We start from the raw sequence: 13,331 nt of genomic DNA, 5'->3' as shown, positions 1-13,331 counted from the left end.
TGTAGGGGGAGAGGGGCATCTAAAACTTCTCTAGGTAACCTGTTCCAGTGCCTTGTTGCCTACACAGTACCAACACCAGCTCTCCAGCTCTCCTTTCTTTATAAGAAAGGTACTCTAGCCCTCCGATCATCTGTGTAGCCTTCTCTGGACTCACTTGAAAAACTTTACATCGTTTTTGTGCTAATGGTCCTGCACTGGGATACAGTATTCCATGTGGGGCCTTTTGAAGACAGAGTAGACAGGGATGATCACCTCCCTCACTCTACTGTCCACTCCTCTTCTGATGCAGCCCAGTACACTTTTGGCCTTGCAAGCTGCAGGTGTGCACTGTTGGTGCGCATTAACTTTTTCTTCCACCAGGACCTCCAAGGCTTTCTTGGCAGGGCTGCTCTCAAGGAGCTCTCACAGTCTGTACAAAAATCATGGATTACCTGATCAAAGTAAGACACCTTGAACTTAGCCTTAGGTTCTTTTCAAGCCTGTCCAAGTCACTTTGGATGGCATTCCTTCTCTTGTGTCAAGTGCACAACTCAGTTTAGTGAACTTGCTGAGTTCAATTGATGCACTCAGTTCCACTGTCTGGATAGTTGATAAAGAGTTGAAGAGCAGTGATCCCAAGACCCTGGGGTGAAAACGCTTATTACCAGTCTCCACCTGGATGTACAGCCATTGTCAACAGCCCTCTGGCTGCAACCATCCAACATATTCTTAATCCACGGAATAGTTTAGCCTTCAAATCTGTATTTCTGCAATTTGGAGAACAGTATGTGATGAGGGGCTATTTCAGAGGCCTTAATGAAGTCCAGGTAGGTTATATCTGTTATCCTTCCTTTGTCCCACCAGTGCCATGAATCCATTGTAGAAGGCCACCAGATTGGTCAGGCAAAATCTACCCTTGCTAGAGTCATACTGGTGGTCTTGGATTACCTCATCTTACATGTGCCTTAACATGTCTTCCAGGAGTATCTATTCCGTGATTTTACCAGGCACTGATGTGGTTCTGCAGGTATTACTTTGTCTTCTTGAAAGTGGGCAAGATGTTTCCTTTTTTCTGGTCACCATGGACTTTGCCTGACAACCATGAATTATCAAGTATGATGGAGAGTGATTTGATAATTACATCAGCCAGTTCCTTCAGGACCCTTGAATGCATGTCATCTAGCCTGATATACTTGTACACATTCAGAGTCTGTAAATGGTTTCTGACCTGCTCCTCTCTTACACTATGACTCTGCTCCCTGACTCCCACCCAAAGGTTCAGGGATGTTAATGATGTGGGAAACATAATTGACAATAAATATAAGGAGTTTGTTGAGTTCTTCAACCTCTTCCATGTCTGTTAAAGCTGATTGTCCCTTCTTGTTTATCCAAGAGGGAACGCTCTCCTTTGTTTGTTTCTTCTGACCAGTATACCTGTAGAACCCCTTCTTATTTTTTCCACATCCCTCACTAAATTCAGCTCCATCTGTGCTCTGGTTTTCTTGATCATATCTCTGTGTGTGTGGATGGCATGCCTGTGTCTTTCCCAGGCCACTTATCCCTGCTTCCACTACCTGTACATTTCCTTCTTTTCTCTGTTTGACCAGCAGGTCCTTGCTCAGCCATCAGTTTCCTGCCGCTTCTGCTTGAAAGTTAATTTACCATTATAGTTCTTGCATTTACTTCTTCATTTATTTAAATGCATTTACTTCTATGAAGCACCACTGATGATCTGGGTGATTGTTACTGCAGAAGTTGAGATTGTGTGATACGTGAAAAAAAGTCAACATCTCTGCTGCTGATTTATAGGTTTGTGCTAGAAATGCACAGAGGATTTGAGGGGATTCTTATGATTTGTTTTCTTTTGATTTTACAGAACAGGCATAACCCAGGGAACTTTCCACAAGTAATCGAACTTAAAATTACTCTTCTTCTCTTCAAAAATTGTAGGTATTGATATACTATTCATAGTGTGGGAATCTAGCATGAAGTGTGTATGAAATATAAACTTCTGCAATATTTATAAGTATTAGGTAAAATCCTTTTGTAAACATCAGACAATGATTACCTGTAACTACTGAAGTTTTCACTACTTTGGAAAGTGAGCCTGTGAGGCACAGACAACAGATCTGAGATATAAGGGCTGAAACATCTTTTGAACAACTGCTAAGCAGGTAGTCTGTTCACAGTCCTATGTGATTAGTTAAACTTCAGCCCTTGCTTAAAGGAGAAATACAGCATGTTCATAAACCCTTTCCTCTGCCACCTTTGTTCTTTTGTGTACCACAAAAACCACCACCTAGTTTAATTACTAGACAGTTAAACCAGTTTTGACTGTGGGAATTACCAGTAGTTGGATACACTGGTATGTAGTTGTTACTATCACTGTAACTGGACTAAAAAAATTATTTGATTGACAGTCTAAGCATTGACTATCTAATAAGTATTTGATTTATATATTTATTTAATGTTTCTCTAGCACACACAAAATTCATGATATATTATCTCTTGTAGAAAACCTCTGTGTCTGGTTGTAGTTTGGATGCAGCTATATGTGTTCCACTATCTGACTAAGTGTTGCAATATATAATTGTATGAAAGCTAAGTTAACAGTATGAATGGGTAAGTATGGGGAAAAATTACTATTTTGGGGGTTTATTTACTTATTTCAGATTTCCTTCATGTATCCAATTACAGATTTGGTTCTGCTGACTCTTGCAACCTTTCTGTTATTATCCCATTATTTCTCATAAAATCTGTACAATATATAGCTATAGTAGAACAGTAAGTGTTTTTTTTCTGACAGTGAAAGTGACAGCCACCTTTTAATTAATGTGGGACTTGGAAAGGAAAACAATAAACTCCATACAGTTGTAATTATAATAGCTGTTTAAAAGTCATACAAGCTTAAATGATATCTTTTTCCATACAGGAGTAACACAAAGATACTTTTAGGTATAAAACAATGCTTTCAGCATCTAACATGTTCAGAAAACACTTTTTTTTTTTTTTTTTTTTTTTTTTTTTTTTTTTTTTTTTTTGTGAAGGACTGTTAGAATACAAATATGTTTTGACAAATTGCCATCTGCAAGTCTTTATTTTGGAAGGAAAGATGAAAACTGAGAGAAAAGTTGTATCAACTTAGCGAAATAAGAGATTTCTGAAAAATTTTCATTCCACAATAGAATTACATTAAATGCTTCACATTTATGTTGTGTGTGTAAGTCTTGGCTTTTTTCAGATTTTTAAATTTTTCAGATTTTGAAAAGTTTAGAGACTTTGTCTAAGCTTTGCCATAACTGACAACTAAGATGAAACAGAAGAAATGAACAGCATTCATATGCAGCTGGCAGAACTGTTGAATTCTGTTTCCTTTCTTAGCACAATGGGTTGGCAGTGGGAAGAAAAAGGGACTAGAAGGATCTGTGTAATATAGGAAGAGAAGGGACTGGTAGCTAAAAGACATAATGGAAAATATAAAATTTAATTGTTAGGCTGTAAAATGCTTTAAATATTAAAGCTTTTTTTGAAGCCACAATACCTATTTTCTAATCTCCATTTGGAATATTGCTTAATAAATGAATTTGTGCACTTAAATAATGTATTTTACCAAAGAATAAATGTTATACCAATGCAGCACCAACTACCAGAAGCAGGAAAGCTGTAAAACAGGTGCAGTCAAACTAATGGGTGATGCATCAAATGAAACAAATTAAATGGCTACTACTTAATTCTGCTGTTTCAGTGCAGTTTGTTTTCTCAACATGGTACTCTGCTGCACAGATGGGGCAGTTCATGTGTTTAGAAGCATCAGCATTTATTACTGTTGCTGAAATAGTATTTTTGGGTTTCATTTGAAATTTGCATCATAATTCAGCAACACTGAACCTGATAAACATAGATTTTTTTTACTGGAACAATATGTGGGTGGGAGGAGAAGTGCTTTGATATTAACACAGCTTCATCCTTTAAACTCTGTAAAGGAAGTTTCACTAACACTGTAACTCTACACTTCTGATTTTTGCAATATATTTCCTGAAAATATTGTCTTAAAGAATTGGATTACGTCCTCCCTAGAAGATCAGGCTTTGTCAGATAAATATGGTACTTTATAAAGTGATCTAACAAACACAGATGATAAAAGCTAGTTCCATTAGTTTCTATTTTAGTGGGTTTAGCAATCATTTGCTGTGAGAAGTCACTAAAATATAGGAGGAAGCTAACCAAGGTGGGAGGATATCTTGAATAGTCTAGCATTATAACTATTAGAGTGTATTAACTATCCACCTTATGAAAGGATGTTGTACATGGAGAAACTGATTCAGTGCCTTTTGGAAGGGGGGAAGAAATGTCTTTATCGAATTTGGTAGCTTTTATTCTGAAAAGAGAGAATTCAGAACAATAATGCTCATAAATTACTTCTAAAATTGTAAGAATGTGCTGCAATGAGGTCCCTCACCTGAATGGCTAATAAGCACATCCTAAAAATGTCAAAATTTAACACTGAAGATTGGAATAGCTTCAGGCAATCTGCAGCACTTTGGGAAAACTGTAGAGAAGCAGATGGAAATAGTTGCATATAATTACCAGTGACAAAGTTTAAATAGTTAAATAATAAACTCACCATATTTAAATAAGAAATAAACTGTTCTCTTTCTATTATATTACTATTAAAACTTATTAAATAATATATTACAGTTTTTTGAAAGTCTTTACTTTGGAGATGTAATTTTTTAATTTTTTTTTTTAATTTTTTTTATTGTTGTTTTAAAATAGATGTATACTATAGAAACAGACCTTATAAAGCATTGTTCTTCTTTTCCTTTTTTTTTTTTACTTCCATCTTCCATGTGTATTTCAGTTTCTGAAAATACTGAAGTAAAGATTATATATAGGAATGACTGAATTAAAAATAATTAGGAATTTTAATTTTGGAATAATAACAAAAAAAGGATTAAAAATCAAAAAAATGTGGAAATCACTATCAAATAACAAAAAAAATCTTGTAATATTTAGTATTAACATCAAGAAAGTTAATTAGATGGTAAAATATTAAATTAAATTTCCTGTTTGATGGAGAAAATAAAAATCCCATAAGAGACAAAATTTCATCTTACCTGGGAATAATAAAATAGAGTATTAAATACACACAGTCATAGTGGTGATAATTATAGTTTACAAATGTTTGTAGAGCTGTTAAATTTTATGGGGATTTTTTTTTATTATTATTTTTTTATATTTTTTTAGTACACTTAAGATGAATAGATGTTATCTGGAGAAGAAAGAGGATATCAGGCTGGAGTACAAATACTTAACGTTATTTACTACTGCAGATCATGTGAAATCTGTTCTGGATCAGAGAGGGATTCATTCACATATAAAAAACAAAAAACAAACAAAAAAAACAAGTCTCTCGATGCAAAAATCTTAAAATTACTGTTAGTCAGAAAAGTTAAAGATCAATCAAAACAGTTTTGTGAACTAGATCTATTTCTGTATGTGCTATATTTCCAGTTTTCCTGCAGTTGCATTACTTCATAATAATGTTTTGTCTGTCCATTAGGAATTTCTGCAAAGGTATGCTTTGCTCATTAATCACATTTTCACAACAGCTTTGTTAGTGAGGATGTTTGAAACCAAGCCAGTTAATAAGAGTAGTGTTAATAATGTTCTTTTGTTTTGTTTTGTTGTTTTTTTAAAAGATATTTTAGCTGTGAATCACTGCATTTTACCCTTCTATTTTTAAAATGAGTAAACAATGAGATGAATTGTAAGGTTGTTTTTTAGCCTTTATCATTTTTGGTGTTATTTTTATTTTTACACTTGCTTTGTGCGTTGTCTCTCCTTTGTCCTTTTGGTTATGGAAAAAATGTTTGAGGTAAAAACTTCAGTGTCTTTATTCATTTCCAGGCCCTTTCTGGCTTGTTTATTAATGTACATAATCATCACCAAAAACAAACAAACAAACAAAAAACACCAAAAACACCAAACCAATTGTTATTGCATTTTTATTGAGTATTGAACTACTCCATCACTGTACTTTTAGATTAGACATAATGCCATGAATTGTTTGTGAATGAATGGAAAACATCCAAATCTGTCGTGGAATCAGTCTTCTTTATGGAGAATCTCTTTTTTTCAAAAAATAAAATAAAAAACAGTCACACGTTTCTTAAGTATTTTCATGCAGCCAAGCAAGACTGAACAGTTAAAAATCTAATGAAGGAAATGATAGAAATGATGATCTTTGTTATAAAATCATCACCACAGAGAAGGTGTAGTATAATGTTCTTGCAGTTGCATATTCACTGTAATATCTGTAACAGAAAGTATTAGAATTTTTGAATGAACTTGAAGCTAAGTGCTATCTTTGCACCTGCTTGATGGTTTACAAGGACATAATGCCAAAGGGACTGTATAATTTACTTCAGTGCATAGTACTTTTGGACATCAGTAAGTGTTTCTCTGTTAAAATGAGGCAACTTTTTTGAGCTGCACAAATACTCAATGCAAATATGTTAATGAATTCTCAAAAATTGAAGTTATAGTTTAAAAAGTAATAAGTTACAGTGACTTCTGTGAAATAACTTTGCCATCTTTTGCCTGTTCATGACAGTCTGCAATTATACATTATTCAAAATTTGATTTTTTTTTCTATGACCTTATTACATTACCAAAAATTCTGCCAAACAATGTATTTTTGTTCCCACTTCAGTATGTTGGGCATATATATTCAGCAGTACAAAAATTCTGGAAAAGCTGAACAGCATATATTCCATATGGTTCCTCCTACATATATACAGTTGAAATTCCAACAATAGACAAGTTAAAAAAAAAAAAAAAAAAAAAAAAAAAAAAAAAAAAAGCTTTACATTTCCATTTCCATGAGAGGCTCTTAATCACTACATTGAATTGCAATTACCAAGGCCCCTTTTAAAGTTTTCATATTTTCTGTACTTAGTGATGATCAATTACATTATAATCACTGCAGACCTTTGTAGCTTGTTTTCAAAAGAAATGTTCTTTATTGTCACAATCCAAATGCGTACTGAGCTAAGCAACTTGTTTCATGTTCTCCATTTGCTAAATAAAATTACAATAAGATAAATTTTCATGTAAAATATGTGCAGTGTAAAACAGGTTATTGAATTTCCTGAGATATTTCTGCTGTGTATGTGCCAGTGAGTTAGGATAAGATTGTTATATTTGGGGCCTTTAAATCTAACTAAAATTGATTAAGCTTTTGTTAAGTGACTGTAAAGACAAAAAATGTTTTACTGAAGAAGGTGCCATACAGTTCTCTGCCCATTTTGGACACTGAACATAATGACAGAACATGAGCAAGGAGAGGATAATTGCAAAATGATTTTACCTAGTTTAGTGACAAATTGATGCAAGCATAAATAGATAAAGATTTAAGTGAGATAACAGTATCTGCAGATGATGTGCAATGCAGATGAAATTAAGGTACATTCTAGGAGTATTTTTTGAAGCAGATTTTTCAAAGACAACTTTTTCTCATTATTCAAAGGAATCTTTCAGTGTTTTTAAAAATATCTTCTGCTATGCTTGCTCATTATTTGCTTTGATTTTAATAATAGTACTAGCTCACATCTGGTATGCTTTTTTTTTTTTTTTTTTTTTTTTTTTTTTTTTTTTTTTTTTACATAAGCACAGAATTCCAGCAATAATGTTGACATAATTGTTCAGAGGGGAGACCTAATAAAAGATTCATTTTACTTTCAACATGTATCAAATCAGTGTAATTAGTTAGAAAGGACATAATTCTGCTTTCATTAGAGAAAATCCTATATAGTTGAGCTGTAAATGTCTCACAAGTGTAATAGTGTGGGATAAAAACTCCATTTCAACTCTCCATAATTTTTTTCTGTGTACATTACTACGTGAGCTATAATTTCCAATGAAAATCTTTTATTAAAAAAATAAAAAAATTTTAAAAAAAATAGTTTAGCGTTGTGACTTTGACCTTCTAGCAAAACAAAAGTTCATTCCACTCAACATATCTATGAAGTATGTCTGGGTAAGTAAAATTTGGCTATTGGTCACTGTGATTCTCTGGCACAGGTATTGACTCTTTTTACATGAAACTGAAAATAAAAGAACGAACAAAAAATAATGTTATAAACAAAGGTATTCCCTTTTGTTGTACTATATAAAACATTCTAAATATGAGGTTAATTAAACATCTATTAAAGGAAAGAGACATCATATGTTATCACAGAATCACTGAGTTGGAAAGAAGCCTTCAGAGGTTATTTTAGTCTAAACCTTTGCTCAAGGAAGAACACCTGGAGCTTGTTGCCCAGGTCTATACTCAGACAGCTTTTGAATATTCCCTTTTGAAATATTTTCCCTATTGAAATTAGGGAAATATATTAGGGAAATATATTAGGGAAATATATTAGGGAAATATATTCCCTATTGAATATTTTGAAATATTTTCCCTATTTGAAAATATTCTTTTGAATATTGGAGTGGAGGCTCCACAAGCTCTGGACATCATCTTCTGGTGCTCAGTTACTCTCAGAGTCAAAAAGTGTTTCCTGATGTTCGGTGGTATTATCCTGTTTCAGTCTGTGCTCATTGCCTATGGTTCTGTTACTGAACACTACTGAAAATGTCCTGGCTTTGTCTTCCTGTGGTGAGTCTGGTTAGGATTTGATTCTACACAGCAGCTTTCATGATGCTGTGCTTTGACTATCAGTGAACAGTATTTGCACAGCATTGAGGCTTTCTCTTCAAAACCTTCCTCTCTGCCTCTTGTGCTACCCATGCCTTCAATAGCATGTGGGTGACCAATAACTGGAGAAGGGAACTGGGGAGAGAACACAAGTGGGACAGATAACTGTAGTATGTAGATGAAGCATTGTTGGTGCTTAGTAAAACTGACCAACGTGCATTCAGTTCTTGTGTCTTTATAACTTTGTCTTAAGAAAGTTACTAGACTGATGTCATTATGTTTTAATACATTCTTGAAGAGTGGAAGAAAATGAAAATAATAACTTATATGTAGTTTAAGATAAAGAAGCTCTAACTTTCAGAAAGTGTGTTCAAAGGCTCTGACTTCAAATACTTTTGCCTTAAGAAAAATGGATTTGACTTTCCTTTATGCAAGAGAATGTACTTTTGTTTGTATGGCATTTTGTATATGAATAATTCTTCTGTCTTCCCAAATAAAACATATTTGTGGCTATATCTAGAGATACTGTGTATTACAGCAGTCTTTCCTAGCCTGTATTCAGAAGAGCTATATTGAAACAAATGAACAGAAAACTTGTAGTTTACTTTCTCCTTGCACTGAAGTGGAAATCTAGTCAGGAAAGCATCCTTAAAGAAATTTTAAAGAAACAGTTACTATCAGAGAATGCATACATGTCTCTATCTGCTTTAATAGTGAGAGAAATTAGTTTCAATAAATACAGCGAAGTGAGAAAAGGGCACATTTCAGGAGAAAGTCTTGATTCCTAAGCTACTAGTTCATCTTGTTTGCTTTCAACTTCTATTTTAGGATGGTGTAATTTACATACTAGGATTCTGCACTTGTGATCTAAAGGAAGTAGGTTACCAGTTTAAACTAACCTCTTAAGTTTTGACTGCATAAGACAAATCAGGCTTCATTCTTCATCTCATCCTCAATCTTCATCTAATTTTAGGTGTCTTTAGTAAATGCAAAATACCAACCACACATTTGAAACGAACAAATTGTTTGGGGGTTGTGTTAGGCAAAAAATAGCTTATACTGTGAGTGCTGACAGACAACGCATAATTGTGTATGTTCAAGCCTGAACTTCTGAAGTCTCGAGAACAATTCTGGTACTTGCTAGCAACAACTGGTATGTAGTAGCTGTAATATTCTTTTTTCTAACTTCTATCCTAACCTAAATGACAAGTCTTAAAACCTCCAAATAACATAAAATGAGACAGAATTATTAGTTGATAATATGTTAATGATAATGTGTTATACTTGTGTACTACTTCAACCCAGAAATATGTTGTCATAGAGACCTGAAAAGAAGGTGACAATCTTAGCTGAATAACAGATGCAAAGATATGAGTAGAGGTGGTAGAATATCCTGGAAATCAGAGGATCTGTGAAGACAAATATCAGAGTATATCCAAGGCCTTGATTAGTAATATCTGAAACTAGTAAATGTAGTAAATGCAAACAGCTGCACAGCATAGTTCTTTTTTTTTTTTTTTTTTTTTTTTTTTCTTTCCATCTGACTAGTAGCAGTCTTACTTGCTTGGGAAGGCTGAGTTAGGCCTAGGGAATACAATACTGCAATACTGGAGAGGAGAGAGTAGAGTAACAGGTCGTGCTTTATTTTTATAAACTTCAGGTGACAACATACCTTTCTGTAGAGCATTTGATGGGGTTTTTTCCATGCTAAAGCCAATAGTTCAGAGAAGTATAAAGAAGTACAAGAATAAAGTTTTATGTTTAGAAATACCTTATTAGTAGTTGTACCCATTAGCCTATTATGGTTAAACTGTAGACTGAAAACATTTAGGAGATGGGATTGCCAGGCTAGTAGTTACCAACAAGAATATGACTTACTGAATGTAGCAATGGAGCAAATCATAACAGATATTTACCTTTGTAAATACTGAATTAATTTCTCTTTACTGATTTCATTAAAGAAAAAAAGAATTTCTTGCGGAGACATTTTCAAAACTTTCTTGATTTGGTGCTTTTGAGAAATTGTGATTGTAATTTATCCAGATAGCTAACACAGGAGTACATGGCACCCAACAGGGAGTAGATTGCCTCAATGATAGAGTTATTACAAGCATAAAATACATATTGAGATCAAGTACACTTATCTTGCCAAAGAGACTTTGTACAAATTATTATTAGTGAAAGTATAAAGAAGACAAGGAGGGTTGGAAGGAAGGAGGCACTCTAAAATGGCCTACTAAAAAAGCACTTATTGACTGAAAAGGCCAGAAATATGTTACAAAAGAAACAAAGAAAATAAAGAGAAAAATTATTCAAAGAAAATTGCTCTGAAGGTTTGCTGCCTTGTGGCTACAGATGACATTGAAAGTGGCATGCACGCAAGTTGATGAAGTTTCTGTCAATTTATTTGGCCCCAGGAATCAGTTACTATTGATTTACAGCTTACAGTAAAGGAAAAAAAAAAAAAAAAAAGGAAGAGTCTTATGAAAAGAGTTGTATTCAGTATATTTCATTAGCATATTCATTGCAGAGGATGAAAAAATAAAAAACCAAGGTGGAATTAATCTAAGGAAAAGTTCTCATTAAAAACTTTGTTAAAACCAGAAGTGTTCTTTCTCTTGCAAGGCCATGAGAAAAACAAAAGTGTAAATGATAAAATATATATATATATTTTCTGCTTGCTGTATCCTTAAGGTACTAGAATATTTTCCTATGTAGGCTTTTTAAAGATAAGTTATATAAAATCATTGAGTTTCAAAAAACAAAACATATGTAATTCATTAATAAGTCTTTCATGTTATGTTTACTCAAATGTTCTGAACCAAAAACACAGGCACTCTCTCTGGATAGGTAACTGGATTCTCAATTGTTCAGACCAAAATACAAACATAAATCAATTAGAATTTTTGAACATGTTGTGCCTTTTGCAAGAAGAGCTGTATCTTCCAGTAATGTTGTCAGGGGGTATCACAAAGCATCTTGCAAAAACATATGAGTTCTGTGACAGTGGAAGTGGAAATACAGCAGCTGTAAGCAGCAGTCAGTCAAATAAATGAGCTATTAGCTAAAAAAAAATTTAAAAAAAAAAAAAAAAGGGGGGGGGAGGGGGGGGGGGAGAATAAAATAGTAAAGTGAAGAGTTGAAAGCTGGTCCCCTAGTAAAATTTCATTGAGTTCATCTTATACACAAACCTAAATCAGTGTCACAAAGCCATTTCCTCCTTTTCTACAAGTTATTGTATGTACAAGTCCTTTTTTGTAGTTCAACTATATGTGTAAAAAAATTGTCTACCAACTTAAGCAAGCTCCAGAAGTCCAAGGTAGTGGTTTTGCTGACCATGTTCCTGGCTTCACAAAAGTCAAGAACTTTACCTTTTCACAGTCACTCTGCCCAAGTCAGCTCTCAACCACCACGTCTCCCTGCACTCCTCTGACAACACACCCACCTCTAGTAGGCTCTCTTAACAGCTTTGTCAGGAAACATCTGCTAGGTTGAAGCTGCCCATGACAGCAAGGGTTAGTGATATCATTATTTCTGCCAGCTAATTGTAGAATGCTTCATCTGCTTCTTCTTCCTGGTTGGGTGAATTGTAACAAACTACCACCAGGATGTCAACCCTGTTTGCCTTCCCCCTGCTCCTTACCCATTAGGACTCAACTTTATTGTTAGCAGCATTTAGCTCTGCAGAACAGAAACACCCCTTGACATACAGAGCCACTTTTACTGCTTCTGCTTCTTTGCCTGTGCACTCTGAACAATTTATAGCCCTCTATTTGCAACATTCCAGTCATGAGAGAGGTCTCCCAATGTCAATGTTGTCATAGTTTTCCTACTGCACAATGGCTTCTAGCTCTTCCTGTTTGTTGTCTGTACTGTGTGCATTTGAGCAGTTGCACTTCTGCTGGGCAACTAGTCTCACACCCAACCTTGGCATAATTCCCCTTGACTCCTCTTAAGTGAGCCTGATTAGATTAGATTTAAACCTTGTTTAAAGTCCCACCAAATCCTGGGCTAGAACTTTTTTCCCATCTCCATCAGGCCTGCTGCTATACTGACTGTGCTACAATTAAAATAAATACATACATAAATTTCTTTAAAGGCACCAGCCTATTAGCCACATGGATTTTCCTGTTCCTTGCAGTAGTTTTTCCTGATACTGAAGGAAATAAGACAACACCTGTGTTCCTGCTCTTTCAACTAATCACCCCATTGCCTGAAACTCTCTTTTAGTATCTTCAACACTGCCAAACTGAACAACCAAAATTGGATAAGAACAGGAGTTGCCTATGGCAATTACCCTTCTTTTGTTCTTAGCAGAGGTTGTTTGTGTGGAGTTGACTGACTAACCCTGTACAGCTCTCTGGATCATCATATGTCATGCTATTTCATATAACTGACTGTCTTGAGTAACATGTTGCTTTAACAGATTTCTTAAATACGTTTACAACTTCAGGAGGCTACTAGTTTATTCCTGCAGTCTTGATTCTGTATGTTCACTGGAAGTTCCTACTTCACAGTTAGCCTCCATAGGAAGGCTTTATTTATTTTTATTTATTTTCCATTTCTTCTAAATCAGTAGATATTTTCTGTTGAGCTTTGTAATTCATCAGAAATATAACAGACTTTTCACTGTGCAATTTTTCTCTTCTTT

Source organism: Excalfactoria chinensis, chromosome 4 (genome assembly GCF_039878825.1).
Source record: "Excalfactoria chinensis isolate bCotChi1 chromosome 4, bCotChi1.hap2, whole genome shotgun sequence".
In the NCBI taxonomy this organism is placed as follows: Eukaryota; Metazoa; Chordata; class Aves; order Galliformes; family Phasianidae; genus Excalfactoria; species Excalfactoria chinensis.
Note: the sequence above shows the minus strand (reverse complement) of the source record.